A 6,000-nucleotide genomic window follows, 5' to 3' on the forward strand; every position below is an offset into this window, starting at 1 on the left:
CAACATCTCTGTTGAAATTCTCTTATTCTTCCAAAAGGATTACACAAGCCAATTTGCAAGTGTTAGAGCGATGACAAGATAGATCTTGAAGAAGAACTTGTACATCGTTGAAATATACTAAGGAGGATTGGAACTTTCGATCTTGTCAGACCTTGAATCTTGAACCATAGTGAAAACGACAAGACAAAAAGAAAAATAAAATAAAATTGAGCTCAATTTAAAATCAAACATATTTTTATTTGTTAAACCATTGAAAAAAAAAAAAATTTAGACTAGTCATAAAGTTCATGTAACTATCAACCATAAAAAGTAAAGGACGGTGGTAAAGTAGTAAAGTATTGGCTACAAAAGCACTCCCATCTGAACCATGTTTTCTTCATCACGTCTTTGTTTCTCAATTAAGAGTTTCTTTGGCATTACTTTTTAAGGTATTTAGATTGCTAAGCACATTTCGTTTTATATTCGTTGGTTGCTTAAAATCGAATCTAAATAGAGTCAATCTTTACTAGTCGAGCTGACTCGATTAAAGTCGATAACATCTTTATTCAATGTATATTAGCTGAATTTCATCTAGGGAGATTCTAAGAAAGAAGGTCGGTGTTTGTCTACATTGGAACAACAACACAATAGGGGAAAAGAAAGTTGGGAAAGTATGTTATAAAGCATTAATGTACTTTAGGGGGCTTTATTATGGCTGGCGCCGTGATCAGTACAGGAGTGCCTTATCTTTACTTGAAATGTAAAAGTACCACGTGGAGTATTTTAAGAAATAATCAAAAGTAACTACTGGGTCATAAAATGTAAATACATGCAATATCATAGTATGACTGTAGGTAGTTTTCTAGTTCGAGCAATGTTGGATGTGTAGTACTTCTCTACACGTGGTCCACGTGTGAAGCATGGACCTACTAGGCAGGTTCGCACACCCCTAGGCTTAGCTCGTCGGGCTAACACTCGCTAACACGCTCTCGTTGAACACCACATATGAAAAAGACCTGCATAACATCATGGTGAACATAAATGTTGAAAATCATAAGTCGTAATGTACGCATTTATACTCATCATACTCCGAAAAGTATCCTGATACACATGACACACAAATATGCATTGGGTATCCATACCTGACAATCATGACATAATTTATAATGCAACAAAAACCTCCGATTATCTATAACATGATAAATCTGTGAATTATGCTTACATAATTCCTATACATTTTATAATACATAACAAAGCTTTCATAGTGCGCTCGTGTATGCATCATAATTTATTGATTTCATAACAACTTTATACAACATGACATGATCACAACATAACATAGTTTTATTACATAGCATAGCTTATCATAGCATAACGTGACATATGACATAACATAGTATAACATCACATAACATAGCATAACATCGAACAACACATTATATTTTAACATATCATGCATACATATGACTTGTGCATTGGTGATGGGGCACGCGTCATCATACATAATACAATTCATCAAACGAATCCGATAGTAAAGCTACTTACTTGGTTGGTACAAGCCGAAGTTACTAAACTTAAATTCTTATAATAAGGTCAAAAATAGAAGGGTAGAAAACATAATAAAAAAACTAGTCCAGGGTGCGATCAAAGAAGCCATCTCTAAGTTCATCATGCCAACATTATTCTGACTTGCTTCAAGCTAATCCTCAATTTTAGAGAACCCGTATGGAAGTTTTTTTTTCTTCCTTCCTTCTGGTATGAGAATGCAAATAAAAAGCAATCTTGAAAGTTGAGGGGTCGATTTGGGGTAGTATTTCTCATTTTTGGTCTCTCCATCCTATAAATTAATTTGCTTCATCTCGGGTTCTTGCAACCGAACATGTTTCGAGACATCGACCTTCTGCGTCATTTGACGGCCTGACTTTTTCGAAGGGTCGGCAGGACATGGGAGCCTCAGCTCATGCATCGGTTTACCGAAATAATCAACACTAATATTTCTCTCTCATTTCATATCCTAAATCTTGCTTAACTTTCTAATTACCGACCTCTTTGTCTATATAACTTCAAATTTTTATTAAGATATTTTTTCCAAAGTGAGTGAATAATCATCTCTAGTAGGAAGTTAGTTCCTCCAATACTTCATAAACATGGTAATTAGCCCTGCATATAGGAAGCCACGAACTACTTGAAAAGTCAATTTCAAGTAATAACATGACATCTAGAACATTATAATATAGCTAATAAATTCATCACTAACCTACTCGAGATCAGCAATACTGACGTAGAGTAGCCTTGATATGCACTAGCTAAGCCAACTTCGTGTGTGCTCAAGTCCATGTCATGTCTCATTAGAAAATAAACCCATGAGACATTCTTTAGCCAACTTCTTCCATTTAGATTTCCCATATGTGATGTCCCATTGATTTATAAGAGCTACAATGCACTCACCTTAGGCTTTCTAGTACACTTTCCTTCTAGCAAATTCACCAACAAATGTTCGTAATCCATCAATAAATTCTTTCAAATATGCTAATATTTTATCTTTAGCATTTGGACTTTATTATTTTTTTCAGCAATCCAGTCTCAAAATTGTGAAACTAACCCCTAAGAGGGAGATTCGTGGAGCCGGTACAAATTAGAGCCGATGTCTTTTGGGCTATTAAAGAAGTTTATAATTCACTCACGATCAAGATCGAGTCGTATATGATCATCGTGTGAAATATTAATCTTTTTAAATAATGGATTTATAAAAAGAGATAAAATATTTCATGATCCACTCTTATACAAACTCACACATGTATTTCCGTAAACGATTTTGATTAAATTATTTGTAACAATTATAAAATGAGTCATATTTATAGTCTTACTAAGATAAGATACTCAACCTTATCCATATACTATAAATCCTTTAGGTTATTACTTGAACACGATTTCATGTATGTCAATCATATGCTATTTAAGATTACGTTAATAACCTTGTATTTTTATACCATGGATAATATTAAATTATTAATAAATTAATAAATATTATTATAAAAAGTAAAATAATTATTGAGCAGGCTTTAAAGAATAAATCCTTTTAACACATAAAAGACCTTTACGACATCATGTGATGGTTCACTAGAGTCCCTCCCTCTTATCTTCTTCGATATGCATTTAGTTCTAGCAGTGCCCTACCAAGCGGTAATAGTATAGGTACTGTCGAGCTAGGCCTAGGCTAAATAATCTAGCATGTCGAGGTAACTAGCTGCCACTATCGTGCGTAGAAACAATTAGGGGTCCCTTGAATAGGCTTGTTGTCTAGCAAAACAATCAGGGGTCCCTTGAATAGGCACGTTGTGAAATTGATAATCGTTCGTTCTCCAAAAATTGTAGCCTCATATCGTTCTTCTTTGAGAACAACATCACGAACGTGACTCATGCTTCTTTCGGTGTCTTATCCTCCCAAATATGCTCTAACATCTCTTCTTCGATTGTGCTCTTCAAGAGAAATATTGCTTTGTCTGCTTTGATTTTCCATTTGCAAGGCATCGTTAGAATCCTCCTCTAGCGACGTAGTTTCATTCTCGTCAACGATCTCCCAAAGGTCATGTTCTTGTAAACAGATCATCGTCCATGTTGCCCACCTGTTGTAGTTGTTGAGTTTCTTGATTCCTCTAGATTTGAAAATCACTCATTATGTTGGCAATACCTCAGTAATACCAAACAAGTCTTTTTGACATAAAACTTGTAGAGTCGCAAACTATTCATGACCCAAATAAACTCATTCACTAATAATCTCAAGAATCGTTTCTGATGTGGAAAATTATACACGTTGCAACCACAAACATATTAAGAATTCCAAAAGATTACAACCTACACCAACCTCGCTCTGATACCAGAATGTTGAACACAACTCTTTATGGGAAACACTCGCACTCTTTATTAACGCAAATCGAGAAGAGATTACAAGACACTCTCTAGAATACTACTCTTTTATATTTCTTGTGATAAAAAACGAGGTAGGGTGGATGGGTATAGATGATTGAGAATCTATTCCTAAAATTTCTAACATTTTTGCTAAAATATCTAAATCTTTTTCGTAAAATAGGTAGATATTTTTACTTGTAAACTACCTAAATCATTTTAGGTATCTTTATTTTTAAAATATCTAAATCATTTTATTAAGCTAAATATAAATGGACTCGTATAATTATTGGGTTTAACTTTAGCGGCTAGTGGTCATATTTTAACAAAAATTCTTTCTAAAATCTAAACCTCCATGAAACTCATGTAATGAATAAATCCCAACTAGAATCTTGAAATCCTTTTCGGTAAGATCTCATTTATTTCTTGACAGTTTTGAACCAATCTAGATGGAGTCTCCTAAAGTTTTAAAGGAAAAAAAACAATAAATTAATTTTACCAAATTTTAGAAATAAGAATCCAGGCATTTCTTTATTTATAAAGGAAAATTTTCACGAGAGAAAAGCTTGATTCTTAAGAATCTCACATTCAGTCTTCCACTTCAAAGACTTGTTGCCTAAGACCATGTTGAACAAAATCCTTAAAAAAAGCTAACTCAAAATGTCCTTTGGATACTCGCAAATCTCAACTGGAAGTTCCTGTCAGTGAGGATGGGCCTAGCTGCGTTTTTCATATTGCAAAATACTTCAAGATCCTTGCCTTTTCAGCCATCCATCACTGCCATTCAATCACATCAATTCACACCTAAACTTTATGACTACAAAATAATAAATGGATGTGGCTTCTTTTCCTTATCCTAAACCAAGAATTCAAATTTCTAACACCAAGAATAAATTAATTTCACATGCAAATCCTTTGTTAGGTTATACCCTAAACTCTAAACCCTAGATGATTATATCTAGTAAAACTATATAATATATAGTAAACCGAATGAGTCAGTAGTTTGAAGATGTATTTTCTGTATTCTATTTTATTATACATACTTGAAATAATCTACAAAACCTTTTCGAATGTGTGCGTTGTTATGCGATTCAAACGCCTTTTTTTATTTTTTTTAAAGTAAGATTTGTGGGTTATCATGGGTTAGAACCTACTACTCATGTCTTGTTTGTTATGTTTTGTTTGTTGGGTTTAGAAGGTGAATAGGTAATAATGGCAAAGAAGAAGTGAAAAAAGGTGTTTAAAGTAAGTGGTCCTTTTGGTTTGGATATCCAATGCATGCATTTGCATCTTTTATGCTTTGGTCTAAAATGGAGAGGATGATAACAGAGGATAGTCTGTCAATCATTCACTCACTAAACTATACACGTTTTGATTTAATTCAAAAACTTGTCTTCTTTTTATTATTTCCTCGAAAAAAAACAAAAGAAAATCAAGTTCTTTTGTTGCTTTATCTTAAAACTTGAGTATACAATATATAATAGTGTATGGATTACAACTAGGATGGTGGTGACTCATCGATTCATGTCCTTGTCTTTCAAATCCATTTGTTTTGCTTTGGCTTTACATCAACTTCCTTCTTCGTCTTCATCTTCTTCCCTATTCAATCAAAAGGACCAGAGGGTTTATTGCATTATTGAAGCAAACCAATCAATTCTCAATTATTTGGCTTTGATGCTTTGGCACTTCTTTTCCCTTTTCTTTTTCTTTTTTTTTTAGTTTCTTCAAACTTTCCATTATTGTTTTATTTTTTATTTTGGATTTGAGATTTCACATGTTTTTTTTAGTTCAACCATTTGTTAAAATTGTTTAGAATTAGATATTTTATTTATTGAACAGAGTCTTATATTTTATAACTCTTTCCTATCTAATCTTGAAATTGTTATTGTGATTTAATGTAAAGTTTTCGATTATTGTTATTTTTTGAACTATTTTATTTATTAATTATCATCTTCTACTTATTTTTAAAAAAGTTTCATAATTTAAAAAATTAATCATCGCTTAAATACTTTTATTATAAAACCTTATTCAGGTTGTCATATAAATTCAATTTTATTTTTTTATTTTATTTTCACAAAACATTAAATAGTTATTTCAAATAATGATGTGGTGACT

The sequence above is a fragment of the Cucurbita moschata genome, unplaced genomic scaffold (genome assembly GCF_002738365.1).
Source record: "Cucurbita moschata cultivar Rifu unplaced genomic scaffold, Cmos_1.0 Cmo_Scf00013, whole genome shotgun sequence".
Classification (NCBI taxonomy): domain Eukaryota; kingdom Viridiplantae; phylum Streptophyta; class Magnoliopsida; order Cucurbitales; family Cucurbitaceae; genus Cucurbita; species Cucurbita moschata.